This window comes from Jaculus jaculus, chromosome 1, assembly GCF_020740685.1.
Source record: "Jaculus jaculus isolate mJacJac1 chromosome 1, mJacJac1.mat.Y.cur, whole genome shotgun sequence".
NCBI lineage: Eukaryota > Metazoa > Chordata > Mammalia > Rodentia > Dipodidae > Jaculus > Jaculus jaculus.
This window is the reverse complement of record NC_059102.1, coordinates 239,510,162-239,527,598: the sequence shown is the minus strand read 5'-3', so window position 1 is coordinate 239,527,598 and position 17,437 is coordinate 239,510,162.

Here is a 17,437-nt window from a genome sequence, read left to right as displayed (position 1 = left end):
GAAATCAAACGTTAGCATGTGGCAGAGGTGTGTGTGAGAGCGGCTAGCTCCGCACTAGGAGAATGCACTGGAGGAAGAGGATGGGTGACTTGTTGTTTTTGTCATTTGAGTGGCTTCCAAAAGCCAGAGGCACAGGAAGGATAGGAGGGCATAAATGTGCATGCTTTTTGTTGGTGTTTATGCACATGTGTCTGAATGCGTTCATGTATGTGTGTGTGCATTCTATATTCAAGTATGTCTGTGTATGAGGGTGTGTGTCTGTGTGTTTGTCTATCCATGTGTCTGTCTCTGGCAGTTTGGACTACTGTGACAGCGCATTGCAAACCAGTTCACTTATAAAAATAACAGACATGTGGGCTGGAGATATGGTTCAGCAGTTAAGGCACTTGCCTACAAAGCCTAATGACCTGGATTCAACTCCCCAGTACCCATGTAAGCCAAATGCATGATATGGCACATCCAACTCAAATTTGTTTGCAGTGGCTATAGGCAGGGTCTGCCCATTCTCCTCTCTCTTTCTCTCCCTTGAAAGTAAATAAACAGAGCATTTTTTAAAATAGCAGAAATGTATTGCTCCCTGTTCTGAGGCCGGGTCTCCCCAATCAAGGTGCCCACAGACTGGTGAGATCTTGCTGTACGGTGGGAGGTGGGGTTTCCTCAGCTCTTTTGTAAGGGCAACAATCCCTGTCATCTTACAAAGGCCCTACCTCCTCGTACCTTCATCTTGCAGAACAGAGTTTGGGTATGGGAATCTGGAGGATCTGATCATTCAGATCATATCAGTCTTTAAATGTGTATGTGTCTAGGTGTGTCTGTGTGTCTTCTGTGTCTCTGCATGTGCGGGACAAGCCTGTCTGGTTTCTCAATGTTAGTCTATTTGTGTCTGTGTCTGCCTGAGGATGTGGACTGAATGGGACTGTCTGGATGTGTGTATGCATTTTTGATATCTAAGTGTGTGTGTGTGTGTGTGTGTGTGTGTGTGTGTGTGAGAGAGAGAGAGAGAGAGAGAGAGAGAGAGAGAGAGAGAGAGAGAGATAAAGAAAAAGAGAGACGACAATGGAAGGGAGAAGAAAGGAGCAGACGGCAGTTAAGTTCCTTTTCATTTATGGTCCATAATTTCTTATCAGCAAACTGTTTTTCTTTTCAAATGGTCAGGCAATCTGCAAAGGTTTTCACCTACCGTATGCTATTCCCATGCTAAACACTTGGACTACAAAAGAGCTAAGTTATTAAAAGGTGTCAATGACATCAGGTGAGGGATAGTTGGGGCTAGCATCTTCCCAGTTTCTTATGTCAATAGCAAACAGAGCCTCCTTCCTCATGTTACTGAAAGTCCTACTCCCTCCACCTCCATCATGTACCAGGCATAAAGACAGGGTGAGCCATGCCCAGGGGTATAGCGGGGAGCAGTACTTCTTGCAGAGTTCCTCTGACTGCAGCCCGAGAGTCACCATTCCCTGAGAAGACACTTGGTGTCACTTTCTTGTACTCTCCTCTGGCTTTGCTGTGGCTGGGCAGGGGAGGAAGTCTCAGTAGCTCCAAGCAGCGAGCCCACTGAGAACTGCTCACTGAGAGCACAACGGCTAGCATGGACCTTGGGCTGGAGATGGAATCCAGAACTGGAGCAGAAACACTCACTGAGATGAATCACAGTCTCATGAGCACACTGTCCCTTGTGCTATGGGAAAAGAGAGACCTAGAGAAAGGAAGACCATAAGCTCTAAAGACCTCAACTTTTGACCTTTGGCCTGTGCTTTGAAAATATGAACATAATGTCATTTAAAACCATCTGGCCAGCCCCCTCTCTAAAGTCAGGAATAAAACCAAAGTGGGGCTAGACATGAGATAGAACTTGAGATAGACCCATTCCTGTTTCTGACATGTATTACCTTGCACCTGGGGGCACCAATGATTATTCAATAGATGAATGCACAGATGAATGTATAGATAGATGAAGTGGTGGGTAGATAAACAGGAAAATGGATGAATGGATGTGTGGATAGATAGTTAAATGGGTGGATAGATACATAAGTGGGTTAAATGGATGGATATATGGATGGGTGGGTGGATGAATGGATAGAGTGGATGGATAAATTGGTGGGTGGATGGATAATGGACGGATGAATGGATGGATAAGTTGGTGGGTCAGTGGATGGATGGATAAATGGGTGGGTGGGTGGATGGATGGATATTAAAACTGAAGGAAGGAACCAGGCTGAGGCCTAACAGTGCCCTCCTATTTACATATTTTACTTTTGTCATAGGATGGACCCACAGAGGGTTTTAATATTTAATGAGTAGCCACTAAAATAAAGCCAGGAGATATTTCATGTCTTAACCACACAGATTTCAGCCAGATGTGGTAGCACAAGCCTTTAATCCCAGCCCTTGGGAGGAAGAGGTAGGAGGTTCGCCATGAGTTCAAGGCCACTCTGAGACTACATAGTGAATTCCAGGTCAGCCTGAACCAGAGTGAGACCCTACCTCAGAAAACCAAAAAAAAAAAAAAAAAATCATATTTCAGGGGATAGAGAGATTGCTTAGTAGTTAAGGCACTTGTCTGCAAAGCACGAGGACCCAGGTTCAATTCCCCAGTACCCACATACACCAGATACACAAGGTGGTGCATGTGTCTGGAGTTTGCAGTGGCTAGGGGTCCTGGCATACCTATTCTTCCTATCTGCTTCTTCTCTCTCTCCCTCTCCCTCTCTTTCTTTCTCAAGTAAAGAAATAAAATATTTTAAATGCATATTTATGGCTTTTCTTGAAAAGACCAGAAGCTAGCAATGGAAGGGTGAACAATATCTAGTTTACCCCAGTCCCTACCATTCCTGTCCATCCTCTAAAGACCTCAACTTTATCCTATTCAAAATTTAAGGAACTCCTTATACCTCTCCGTCCTTCCAGATCATTTGCTCAGCCTACCTTGTATGCTGTTTTTTCTGCTCGTTCTCACTACCTTTCTTTTTCTTTTTTCTTTTTTCTAGGCAGGATCTTACTCTAGCCCAGGCTGACCTGGAATTCACTATGTAGTCTCAGGCTGACCTGGAATTCACTATGTAGTCTCAGGGTGGCCTTGAACTCACGGTGATCCACTTACCTCTGCCTCCCGAGTGCTGGGATTGAAGATGTGCACCACCTCACCCAGCCCTCTCTCCACCTTTCCACTCCACCTGTGGGCAGTGTCAGGCTGGGCAGCAAGCCTCAGTTCAAGGAAGAGGGAAGCCTCGTACAGGCCCTTGCAGCCCCTCTCCTTCCAGATTCTTGTGGCTGTGGTCCATGGTGTAGACAAGGGATCCCTGGGCAGGAAAGAATGGTGGCTCACTCAGGTGGCTGTGCTGATGGGGCCAGCAGTCACATTTAAAGGAAGGAGCAGCCAGCCTTCTGGAAGTTGAAAGGGAATGATTTCTGAAAATGTCCCTCATGCACTTTTGTATTTCATTGACATTTTAATTAAGACTGGAGCACTCTTTGGGGAGCTCTGCTCTGAAGTCGAAATCACTTTAATATGCTGCCCTCGCGTACAGCTGCAGAAGAATGGGAGCCTGGGGTTCTCATATGTTCCCTGGAACTTCGTGCTTCCTTTTCACAATGCATTATGATGTGAGGATGGTTTGTGGCTCTCTATTGGTTAAGTGCAGCCATATCAAATCATCACTGGATTTATTCTGAGGAGACCACAAGGCAGCCAGGTCTTCCCCTCTGGGAAGCCAGTCCCAGGATTGTCTCAACTTCCCAGGTGTTAAATAATTGCTAGAAGGGGTGAGGTGGGCACTGATTGAGGAGACAGGTGGCAGCTATGGCTGTGGGATCATAACCTTAAATTTGCAGCATGCCCTTGCCACTGTCCTGGATAGGGTCAAGACTATGCTTGCAAGATGCTGCATACTACGTGTGAACTTCGACAGTACTCACATTGCAAGTTTGCTTACAGAGCTCTGCGTCCCTTCTTAGCATTCCCATTCTTTCCTCTCTGTGACTGAAACATGAGGATAATCGGCTGTGCAGGATGTGAGCTATTCCCACTGTACCGTTTATTCCCAGTGTCAGCTTGACACAGGTCTCTGGTTGGTGTGTGCTTATGGCCTTTGTTTTTGATGCATCATCTAAATTTGCACAAAATTCCCAGAGCATTGTGGGTGTTTGGTACCATGCTGTCTCCAAACCAGGAACCACATAACGAATATGCTGAAAATCAAGCTGCTACCGAGAAGGTTTGCACATTTCGAACCAAAGGTGGAAAAAGGCTCATTCCATAACTGTTTTTGCAAAAGGGTGTACTCATCTGCAGAAAAAGAGGCAAAGCTGGCTCTCTATCTCACAGCTTACACCAAAACCAATCCTATAGTAAATCTATGTTTTCATATGCACAATAAGATGAAGAAAACTTCAAAATAATCTAAGGATGGGCAAGAGTTTTCAAAATTTGGAACCAGCAGAAGCCATAAAAGAAAGCTGACCAGTTTGCCCACAAAGAAATCTTTATAAAGGTGCAGAATAAAAATCAGCATTAAAAGTAAATGAAACATGGGGAAACATTTGCAGCTCATATACTACCATGGTGAATTTGCTCATATATAAAGAGTTCCTATAAATCAATAAGAACAATACCAAACAACTGGGCAAAAAAAATGTCAGAAATATGAGCAGACAATTTATAAAAACAAGAGATAGATTTTTATCACTCATATTACCAATTATCCCAAAGGTTGATAATAGGTGATACTGAGGCGTTTATAGGGAAATAACCTCATTGATACATTCATTTCTTACTCTACATAGCCCCATAAGTATAAGTCCTTGTCTCTATAGGGAGGAATTGAGTGGCTAGATAATGCCCTACTGTGACCCGAGGTTCAAACACGTCATCAGTCTGTGGCAGGTGGGTAGAGAATGGATCTTACTTTGTGCATGACTTGAAGAGAAACAACCCAGGGAGCCTTTGCTTCTGTTCTGTAAAGCTGAGTCCAGGTGTGGGTGATGTGAGGCTCTGTGAGAGTTTACTCTGATGAGCCCATCAGCTTCTTTGTCTCTGTAGCTCTGAATGGATGTGCATGTGTATTGCTTACATATACATGCATATTCAGTATATGTTTTTTTAAAAAAGTTCTCAGCAAGGCTCAGTCCTATTCTAACACTAGTGTTTTGTACCTGAAAACCAGCTGATAAATGTTTCTTTGGTGATAGGTCGGGAAGGGGTAGCTTTCTCATCTGTATACAGCAGCAGTTTCCTTTCTGGTTTTACTTATAGGATTGTCTTTTGGACTGCTTGTGGTTATAAAGATGCAAATGAGGACTGGGGATGGAGCTAAGTGGTTGAGTGCTGACATGGCATGCATGTAGCCTAAGCTCAATCCCCAGTTGGCTCCCCCAAATGAAGTGAAAGATGCAGAGAAAGCAGTGGAAACTAGAAAGAGGGATGCACACAACCAGAGTTCCAGTTCTGCATCGTTTGTCAGATTTGGGCTTTCACTTATTTTGGTTAAAAGTGCCAGCTCAACTTGGTTGAATAATCTGCTTTTACATGTGGCTGCAAATATTGAGGAGACCCTAAACTCATCAGTATGACAAAAAAGGAAAGCTGACTGATTAGCAAGAGACTCCATCTATACCACAGAGCCCAGGAGACATTACAACACAGGCAGCAGATGAAACACGAGGGCTGCTCTCACTGCCAGCCTCCTCCAGGGAGATAGCAGTAGACACTGAGGAGACTCAAAACTCATCAGAGCAGAAAATCAGAGGCTGCTGAGAGCTCAACTCTGGAGGAGACTTACAATAATAATATACCCTCCAAGGCTCAGGGAATGTTGTGGAAGAAGAGGTGGAAAGAATGTAAGAGCCTCAGAGTAGAAAGGAGTATTCTGAGACATTGTCCCCAACATAGAGACTGACTGGTGCATTCATGACCCCACGGTGAATACAGATAGCCCCATTGCAATGGGGTTGAGGGGAGAGGGAACATAAGAGTACAACCCGATGGGAAAATGACCATTAGGAAAACATTCATATGATAAAGCTGTCAATTAAAAAAGAAAAGCCAACTGAGTGTGCCTGTTTGGCCATTCATACACCCTGTGTCCTTGATCGTTCTTACCTCAGAGTAAGCTACTAGATTCAGCCAGCAAGAGCATGGGGGAGAAAAATGATTCTGAAGCAATAAAACAATAACAATAATAATGACATGGACTGAGTGCTCACTGTGCTGCTCCAGTAAGGCTCAGCTGGAGTGGCCGGAGGTACAAGAGACAAGGAAATGTCCAACTGTGGTTACTTCAGAGCAGCAAGCCAGTGAAAGCTGAGGTCCATCTTCATGATGAGCATGCATGCGTGTGTCTCTATGTGTCATCAAGCTCTGTACACCTCTTCTTGTAGGGCAGTCTGCAGTGCATGGACAGAGGGCCTGGAGTGGCCTTTAGAGCAGGCTGTATGGAGAAGGTGGGTGTTGCCCCATTCTCCCCTGTCTTAAGGAAGGGTTCCCATGGTGTGAGAGATCTAGGTCACACCCTTGACACTGCCAGGGATGAGCCAGATACCACTTCCTCTCTTAGTTCACCAGCTGCACTGTTGAAGTAAGGAGGTTCAGCTGACTCACCATGGCCTCAGACATCTGTAGTTGTGACCCGTTCCAGCCTCCCCTTGCTCCCAAGTCTTAGTGGATTGGACCAAGAGGAGCTCATCTCCAGTGAGGGGCAGGTAGCCTTGATCACTATGAGTGACTCTGGGACGGACAAGTGACTCCGTCAGAGCTAAAGAGATGCCCAAAGACTTTGATGAGACACGGGGCCAGAACAGGTGGCGCTTCCTGGAGGACTGCATCCCAGGAACATGGGGATGGATGGAATTCCTGGCATCATTTGGCTATCACACGGAAAATGTCTGACTGAGTATGGGACCAACACAGCCAAAAATGAAGCAGAGAGCTAGAGAGAAACCAAGTCCTGCAGACATTGTCAGCGCTGGGTGCTGATGATGCCAACTGGATGTCTCTGCACTTGCCTGTGTATGTGTTTGGTTGCCATGGCTAGTGTTTCCTGGAGCCTGTCTGTTACTTAGGGGCTGAGTTTGGTGATCTTATGCAGTGATTACTCCTTCTTCAAGAACTAGTGTGGCCTTTCTCATTTGGGCATCTCATGGTTGCTATGACCTCTTTGAGAGTCAGCATCACTGGAACAGGACACTGAGTCGCAAGCTTTCATCTCTGCCCCATTCTGCCATAGACAGGACCATGCATCCCTGCCTCAGGAGGCCCAGTGCCCCATGGAAAGAAGGTTCATGAGTCTAATGGCCAACTCGATGCCTTTGTTGGTATGACTATTATTGCCTTAATATTTTAAATTTATTTATTATGATCTGTAAACAGGGAGAAAGAGAGAGATTGAGAGAGGGAGAGAAGGGGTGCTCCAGGGCCTCTTGCCACTGCACACGAATTCCACACGCATGCACCACATGTACATCTGGATTCATGTGAGTGCTGGGGATTCGAACCTGGACCATTAGGCTTGTAAGCAAGTGACTTAACCACTTAGCCATTTCTCCAGCCCTTTGGTGTGGCTATTTTGATAGACGAGTGGGATTCTCAACTCAAACCCAGAAGCTCTCACACAAAATTCCACATTTCTGGTTTCCTTGAAGAGCTGGGGGATCTGGCATTGCCACCCAGAGCAATTGGTATGCAACTCTGCAGTGGTCACCACCTGACCCTGAGCTGCCTCCACCCCTTTTCATGGATCTGGCCTCTGCATCCGCCCCTGTCTCTATTGCTGTCTGTTTACAACCCTCCAGCTGACGACAGAAGAGGGCTCTGTCAGTCGTCTTCACACAAGCTGGCAGGCTTGGAAGTGTCTTACAGAGCTGTCATTCCTGGGCAACTCTGTCTCCCTCTAGCCCACCATGTGTCAACCCTACCTATAAAACTGTATCTCCTGGAATCTGCTGGCAGGGGGTGTGTTCCAGATCTCCTGATACCACAGTTCATGGACGCACAAATCCTTGCGTCAAATGGCCTAGGGTTTGATCCTAACCTAGACAATCATCTCATATCTTCTACACCATCTCAAGATACTTGTAAAAGCGACGTGCAACATTGTCATTATTTAGGGAATAACGACCAGAAAGAAATCCTGCATGTGATCAGTGTAGAGTCTATCTCTAATATTTTAAACACACCATTGGTTGAATCAGTGGATGCTGAACCCATGGGTAACTGAAGGAGGGCTGAACTTTGGGGCTACACACATCAGCCTCTGCCGTTCCCAGGGCAGCCCATGGAAGGCTGTTCTGTCCTTGTCAAATGAGGTGTCAGCATGCCATGGGTCTTATGCCAGACCATGCCCTTAGGATGAACTCAGGTCAGATTGTCCTGAGAACTTCCCTTTACTTTGACCTCTATCTCTAGGTCAATACACAGAGGTGATTGGACGCCATGACCAGTGTAATTTGAAAGGAGAGGTCGGGAGGAATAAAGAGAAGTAGGAGTCCAAAAAGGGACTGACCCGAGAAAGCCCAAGCTTAGAGGAAATGAAGAATGGGGTGGTGGGGAGCTTTCAGATCATTTGGTTCAAGGCTCTTGTTCTCTCATGGAGAAAGTCTGGGAGAAGTCAGGCTCATTGTCACACTGTAGGTTTGGAGCAGTGCAAAGGATCAGGGCAGTGGATTGGAAACCTGACCCCTAGTGTGTTCACCGGGGCTTTTCCATTCACCACCTCCCATATCTCCTGCAAACTTCATTTGCTTGCTTAGCCGGGGCGGGGGGGGGGGGGGGGGGCAAGTCCTGGCCTGTACCTGGGGCATTTGTTCTCACCACTCCTCTGGCTGCTAAGGGTGACCTTTCCATTCTACTTCTCCCTTTGGACTTTGACAAGTAAAAGTCCAGCCCTACACATACACAGCCACAATAGCCAGGAGGAAGAGTTACACTGTAGTCAAGTATCTAGTGGGACAGAGCCCAGACTTAAATATATATATATATATATTTATATTTATATTTATATTTATATTTATATTTATATTTATATTTATATTTATATTTATATTTATATTTATATTTATATTTATATTTAAATATATAAATATATATATGGAGTTTCAGGCAGGAGGATAAAAATAAATTAAGAGACAAGACTTCATGTGTCCTGTGAACTGAGGAGCATTTGGCCTTGTGTGCTCACCCCGGAGGGAGACTGCTCAACTTCTTCATAAGGTGGTAGTTCCGTGTGAGCAGATGCATTTTGTTTTCCTATGAGGAACTGATGATTAAATTATCAGAAACCAAGCTAAAAACCAGGCTGCCTGCATACTCCTTTCACCCTCGGGTCCTCCACCCCTCCTGCTTATGAAGTGCCAGCTTTATCTCCAAAGCTTTACTTTGAATGTCCAACACATCTTATTAATGAAAGTAATAAGCTGTTGTTTATTATATGTCATAATGAGGAATATGACTATTTAATATAAATCTGACATTTAAATTCTACTTAGCTCTGAGATGTGGACGATATCAAGGCATCACTCTTTACCCTGGAGTAAAAACTCTCTGGGTCTGCATTTTAAAAGCATTGAAGTTTTCAAAGTAATCAGGTTCTCTTTCTCTCTCCTTTTTTTTTTTTCTTTTCCAGAGGAACCAAATTGTGAAGACATCTGTTCTGTTATTAATTTCACATAAATCTTAAGCTCCTCAAGGCCAGAAATGAGGCTTCATTCACGTCGAATTAATGAAACATGATTGTAAGTCCCTCGCATGGAAATGCTGTCACATAGTTCTGAGCTGCTTATAAGCACTGAGTAATCTCGGAAAGTGCCAGGGGACAGCCACTTGAAACCCGCCCACCCCTCCCCCCAACTGCCGAAAACAATATCTGAAAATATCACAACACTAACTATATCCTGAAAGATTAATAGCAGATGAAAATTTCTGGGAAATGAATCAGACTTTCTCAGTAAAGGATACAAGATCTCGGGCAAGCAGATTGTGCAATCGGAGAGCGCGCTGGATTCAGTTTAATAACTGGGCCTCTGGCTGCCCTGAGATACACCCACAGATGGGGCGGGAAGGGTCTGGGCTTTCTTGGAGAGATTTCTTTTGGAGAGGTGGGTTGGAGAATATGCTACATGTGACATACATTTATAGCTGGAAGCATGAGGGGCCCAAGTATCATGCATGTGTTGGATGTGTGTACATATACACAAACCCATGTGCAAATGTGTGTATGAATATGGGGACAAAAGCATCTCAGTTTACCCATGTATGTGGTAAAAATATGTGCTTCAAGTTTGCTTTTCTAATATTTATTTTTATTTATTTGTTTGAAAGACAGAAGAAGAGGAGAGAGAGAGAGAATGGGAGCTCAAGGACCAACTCCAGATGCATGTACCACTTTGTGCATCTGGTTTATGTGGGTCCTAGGGAATCAAACCTGGATCCTTTGGCTTTTCAGGCAAGTGCCTTAACAGCTAAGCCATCCCTCCAGCCCCCAAGTTTGTCTTATATGCACGTTTTGTGTGCGTTTGTGTATGGAAATGTGTGTGACTTTGTGACTCTGTATGAAAATATGTGTATACATGGGCACACATAGAAAACCTTGCAGGTCATAAAATTCAGACCCAGTTGAAGATGGGTCTTTTTTTTTTAATTTTTTTTGTTATTTTTATTTATTTATTTGAGAGCGACAAAGAGGTAGAGAGAGAGAGAGAGAGAGAGAGAGAGAATGGGCACGCCAGGGCCTCCAGCCACTGCAAACGAACTCCAGATGCGTGCGCCCCCTTGTGCATCTGGTTAACGTGGGTCCTGGGGAGTCGAGCCTTGAACTGGGGTCCTTAGGCTTCATAGGCAAGCACTTAACTGCTAAGCCATCTCTCCAGCCTGAAGATGGGTCTTAAGTAGTAGCTTCAAGGCTGGTTGTGGTGTTGCATGTCTTTAATCCCAGCACTTGGGAGGCAGAGGTAGGAGGATCACTGTGAGTTTGAGTCCACCCTGAGACTACATAGTGAATTCCAGGTCAGCCTGGGCTAGAGTGAGACCCTACTTTGACAAACTAAACTAAACTAAACTAAACTAAACTAAACTAAACTAAACTAAACTAAACTAAACTAAACTAAACCAAATCAAACCACCAAAATAAAATAAAAATACAAAGGTAGCTTCATAGAGTCCTATACCCTTTGGAGCCATCCTGGAAAAGAACTTGTTCTTGAGGTTTTGGGTGCATGGGGCATGTTTGTTGTTATTTTTTTTTTCTTCCAAATCATTGAAAATGCCAACAGAAAGATTGTCTGGAGGGAGGCCTGGGAGCAAGGGGGTCTGAGATTTCTTAATCAAACTTCCAAGTGTTATTTTTGGTCTTCTGCTGAGCTGAGACCCCAAAAAGAATCTGCATCTAATATTTACATCTCAAATCTTCAGAGCCTCATTAGCTTTGATATTTATTTATTTATTTATTTGCAAAAGAAAAAAGAATTTAAATCAAACAGAGGCACAAAAGCAAAACCTTTGAATGCAGTGCAAAATTAATTAAAACAAGCAGCAGATGAGTAGGGTGGAACACAATAGGTTTCAGAGAAAAGACAATGAGACTAATTAGGCTCTGATGGAAAAATCCTTCTTCATTTGGTGATGACTATTAGTAATTAATAAGTCACATGTATTGATATTTGCAAAAAAAAAAAAACACACAGAATGTTAGCCTCTGTTTTTCTAGAAGCTTCTTTATTTCCTTAAATTATGGTCTTTGAAAAATAAATCAGTTAAATTATTGGATGTTGCATTGTATTAGGTTTTGGGGAAAACTGTGTAATCTCTACCAGCAACTGGTTAACTTTTAACCACCTTCAAAATAATGTATAGGTGGACTAGAGTTAACTGTCCGCAGAAAAAATGACAGCCAAATGCAAGGGATGCTGAGCTCCAGCACTTAGCATGAACCCAAGTGGGGGAACCAATCCGATCCGTGTATGTGGATACCTGCAGGCCCAGCTACATCTTGCCTCTGGATATTTTGAAGCCTTGTTTCATGATCCGCTCTTTGTAGATCTGTGAAGAACATTTGCATCTATCCAGTTGAAAAAGCCTTGACCATCAGACTTTCAGCTCTGCTTAGCATAAGACAGCATCAAGGGGTCTGGCTTCCTCGTTGGAAGTCCTTTTAAATGAAATGATCAGTCAGTATTTATGCTTTTTGTCCTTCTGTATTATGCAACAGCATAAATGTACAACTGGCCCAGTGGGACAATTTAATGCATAGCTCGCTTGTCGCAAATTTTTCAAGTTGGCCACATGTGTCTCTGGCAAGTCCCAGGTCTCCTCTCAGGTTCCTTTAGAATCTCCTTTCTACCACCGCCATAGCCCAGTCCTGAAGGCTCTCGGGGTGATGCAGGGTCACTGCTAGCTTGAAGACAGAGGGCTTTGAGAAATATCTTGATAAGCCTTAGTTCAATGTTCAAAGATGACTGAAACACTAATGGTGGAGCTTCAGGCTTTGTGGTAGTTGGATGAAAGGGATTCTTTTGAGCAAAAGAGCTTTCCGATGATTCCTCATAACTCCAAGGCATAGAAGTGGCCTCGTTTAGAGAAGTCAGGAAATTATGCCATGCCGCTGGTTTCCTCCTTGTGAAGGAGAAGAAAATGAACTAGAACCAGAATGATCTTTAAGATTTCCTGGAGCCTGTTAGCTAGTGACTATAACCTAGAGAGAGTGGAAGGCAAGATGGAAGTTTGCCATGGACAAGGAAACCCGAGGTTTTTCTTTGTAAGAATCATTTGTATTCATTCATCTATTCAGTGCATGTGTGTGTGCGTGTGCATGTGCGTGTGCATATGCGTGTGTGTGTGTGTGTGTGTGTGTGTGTGTTGTTTTTCATTTTTTGTGGTAGGGTCTCACTCCAGCCCAGGCTGACCTGGAATTCACTATGTAGTCTCAGGGTGGCCTTGAACTCACAGCAGTCATCCTACCTCTGCTTCCTGAGTGCTGGGATTAAAAGTGTATGCTACCACACCCGGCTCTGTGTATGTGTTTTCAGTGAGCCAGGTCCCAGGTCTGTATAACACAACACACTACATCATGTCTTTTCTTTTTAAAAATTAATCATCATTATTGTCGCTATTATTATTATTTTGTGGTACTGGAAATTAAACTTAAGGCCTAGTGCATTCCAGATACTCTACTACTAAGCCATGTCCCCAGCCATCTTTTTACTTTTTAAATTTTGAGATGGTTTCACTAAGTTACTCAGGTTGGCCTTGAACTCACTCTGTAGCCTAGGGAGGCCTTGAACTTGCTATCTTTCTGCCTCAGCCTCCCAAGTAGCTAGGGTTATAGACCTTCACCACCAATCCTGGCTTTCACATCTTTTTCATTCAAGCCTCAAGCAACCTTCCAAGGTGGACATTCTTCACAGAAGGGAGAATCAATTTACTTAATTATTAATAAGCTGAAGATACAGGTCAGCCAGAAGGACACTGACACAAATACCCAAGGTTCTGATGCCCCTGTCTGTACCTGGTATGGGTGAGGGAAAGTGGAGGGTCAGGAAGGGAGGGGAGGAGCCAAAGTGGCTGGCTAGAGTGGAGCCTGGAAAACTATGACCAAGTGGCCTGGGGAACGCTGAAACATTTAAAGCACTGTCACAGAACACAGTACTGGCTGTGGTGGAATGTAGGCAGTGACTTTCGGTCACTCAGTTCTGCCAAAGGACAGAGCTGGAGGTCAAGTAACATTCTCAAGATCACTTTCTCCCACCCTGTAAGTGGTGAGGTCTGACTTGAAAGCCACATTCAGTTTCTAAGACTCCAAATTTCATATTATTTATTATTTAATTTTATTTATGGGTGTGTGAGAGAGAATGGGTGTGCCAGTGCCTGTAGCCACTGCAAACAAACTGCAGACACATACGATACCTTGTGCGTCTGGCTTACGTGGGTCCTGGGGAATTGAACCTCGATCCTTAGGGTTCACAGGCAAGCACCTTAACCACTGAGCAATTTCTCCAGCCTAAAGTTCACATCATTAACCATAATGCTAAGTATATTTTTCCTCTAAGCTCACCTCTATGTGTCCCAGGCCAACGTAGCATTTTTTTCTACAAGGATATGCAAGAAAGTTTCTAGAATCCCAATTTGAGTGGGGAAAGGGAGTCCAGATTTAGCAAATAAAAACACAAGACATTCATGTAAATTTGATCTTCACATAAATAACAAATAATGCATTTGAATAGCTTTAGCATATTTTTAGAGACATATATTAAAAATGATTCATTGTTTATCTGAAATTCTAATGTATGTGGGCATCTTGTGTTTCATCTGGCAACCTTGAGTGGGGAGTGGTGGAGGTGTCACAGGAATACTAATACATTTCAGCCACTAAGGCATTTCATTCTGCACAGATACCATTTTCTAAGACCCTCCTTTTCAAAGCCTGTACTCTCAGCTGCAGTCCCAATGCTTCTAACCACACCCTCGGCAGTTCCTTGATGTTCATGTGATAGAATCTCAGAACAGAGGTCATCGAAGCCAACACCCTGCCTTGCTTTTGTGCCTCTTCCTGTCCTCTCTCCACATAAGAAGGCAGGCCAGGGAGGGCCTGGCTTTGAAGCTTGGAAACATAGTCCAACAAGACATGCCCTCCTCTTCCCAAGCACATGGAAATGATTCTCTGACCGAAGGCCTTCATGGTTAGCCGGCTGCGAGTCTCATGGCTTTGCAGCTGGAGTTATGATTTGTACAGGACCCCCACCCCGGACCAGATGGTCTTTATTAGAAAGCATGGCTTTTGAAAAGCAAACTGCATCTTAATTAAAGGTTGGACATCCAAAGTCTGTTTGCAAATGAGAAAAATTAAGCAACTACTATGAACGGGGCCATGTGTCACCTCTGTTGGTTAGAATATCACTGTCCACACACATTGGAGGTGTCCTGTGCTTCAGGCTGTCCCTGATGTCTGCATCTGAGTGCTTTGCGACTCAAGAAATACAGCTGCTTTATGAGGCCAAATGGAATGGCTGGAATGGCTCTCCGAGGGAGACAGGCCTGTGTTCTACTTTAATTGCTCCCTTCTTACCAGCCACTGTCCAAACATGGTGCCTGATGGCCTAAGGAAAGTTGTCCAAGAGCCCCACACTAGTCCTCTGCCCATCGCTCATGGATCTGTTTGTAAGGGTAGGTAGAAATTGGGGGAATTTGGCCTTTGTCCCACATCTGCACCAAGAATGAATTAAACTGGCACCAATAGGAAGCCTTCTGCTTGGGGGTGGGTGTCTTTGACCTGAGATCCAGGAGTAGAAGCCCCCAGAGAATTCCATCGACAGAATCCAGAGACTTTGTGATTTGGATGGGAACTTTTAAATTATTTTTTTAAAAAATTTTGCTAACTTCTACCTGCAAGTCAGCATTTCTTTCAGTTGTGAGTATAGGGAAACACAAATTTATCAGTACCTCCTGTAAATTTTATGACTTTGTTTTCAATAGAAAGTTGGTTTTAGAGGCAGAGAGATGGCCCAGTGTGTATGAGCATTTTCTCTGCAAGAATAAGCCTGAGTTCAAGCTCATGTGAGAAGGCATGGCCACACATACCTGTAACCCCAGCTCTGAGGTGGGGCCTCAGACATGAGGATCATTACAGCTCACTGTTCAGCCAATCTAACTAAAAAAAGACCGAGCTCCAGGCTTAAGGGAATGAAGCAGAAGAGTATCGTAGGAGAATACCCAACATCCTCCTCTGACTTCCACATATGTGCATGTTTGTGCTGTGCACATGCATCTGTACACACACACACACACACACACACACACACACACACACACACACACAATGAAAAGAACTCGCATTCTAGTTGTTAAATGATATCTCTAATAATATAATATTTAAAAAAATAAAATATTTTTAAAAGGGGACTGGAGAGATAGCTTAGCTGTTAAGGCATTTTCCTGCAAAGCCAAAGGATCCTGGTTTGACTCTCCAGGACTCACGTAAGCCAGATGCACAAGGGGGCGCATGAATGTGCAGTTCCTTTGTGGAGACTGGAGGCCCTGATATGCCCATTCTTTCTCTCTCTCCCCTTTCACTCTCATAAATAAATAAAATATCTAAAAATATATCTAAAAACTATTTAATAGCCAGATATGATGGCACATGACTTTGATCCCAGCACTTGGGAGGCAGAGGTAGGAGCATTACTGTGAGTTGGAGGCCAGCTAGAGACTACATAGTGAATCCCAGGTTAGCCTGAGCTAGAGTGAGACCCTACCTTGGAAAACAAAACAAAATTTAGACAAGTGGTATTTTCCATAATATATTTTTATCACCTTATATTTCATTTTATGCATGTGGAAGCATTAAGCTATAAGGTCATTGCATATGCTGTGAAGTGGGATAAGTCAATTATTAAGTGCTCAGTACTGCAATATCTCTATCACACCTTCTAAGGCTCAGGGTCTATTCAGAAGAGGTGGCCAAAAGAATGTAAGAGTCAAAGGAAGGGTAGGACTCCTTACAACGTGCTCCCCCCAGACACAAAATGACCTGGATATCCATGACCTCACAGTGCCTGACACTACCTACACAAGACCATCATAAGAGGAGGAAAAGATCATGACATCAAAATAAAAGAGGGACTGATTGAGAGTGGGAGGGGATATGATAGAGAATGGAGTTTCAACGAGGAAAATGGGGGGAGGGAGGGTATTATCATGGGATATTTTTAATAATCATGAAAGTTGTTAATAAAAATTCAAAAAGAAAGAAAAGGCATATATTGTGTGATCCCACTCTTTTGAGGTAGCAAACAGTAGTGTGGGGCTGGAGAGAGGGAGTGGGGAATAGTTACCAATTTTGCTTTTGTGACAAGGTCTCCTTTTGTAGCTGTAGCTGGGCTGGAACTCACCACATGACCCAGGATAGCCTTGATATTCCAAAACTCTGGCTTCAGTTCCCTGAGTGCTGGGATTACAGAAGTGAGCCACCATGTCCAGTGATAAATTATTGTTTAATACAGACAGAATTTTAGTCAGGGGAGATGAAAAAGGTTCTGTACATTGTTGAGGGCAATGATTGGACAGAAGTGTGAATATACTTCACCCATGGAGCTAGTCAGTTGAAAATAATGGCCAATGATTGAGTCAAACATGGAGTCATGCCAGGAACTCCAGCGTGGGTTGCTAAAACACAAGGATTTGAGTTCATGAACAGCCTGGGCTATACAGTGAGATCCTGTCTCAAAAAAAAAAAAAAAAAAAAAAAAAAGAAAGAAAGAAAGAAAGAAAGAAAAGAAAAAGCAAAAGAAAGGAAAATAAGGCTAACATGGTAAATTTTATGACATGTATATTTTATCATAATTTTAAAAAATCCAAAAAAACATTGTAGATATTTTCACTGTGAAAAACCATTTGGGAGCCGGGCATGGTGATCCACGCTTGTAATGCCAACACTCTGGAGGCAGAGGTAGGTGGATC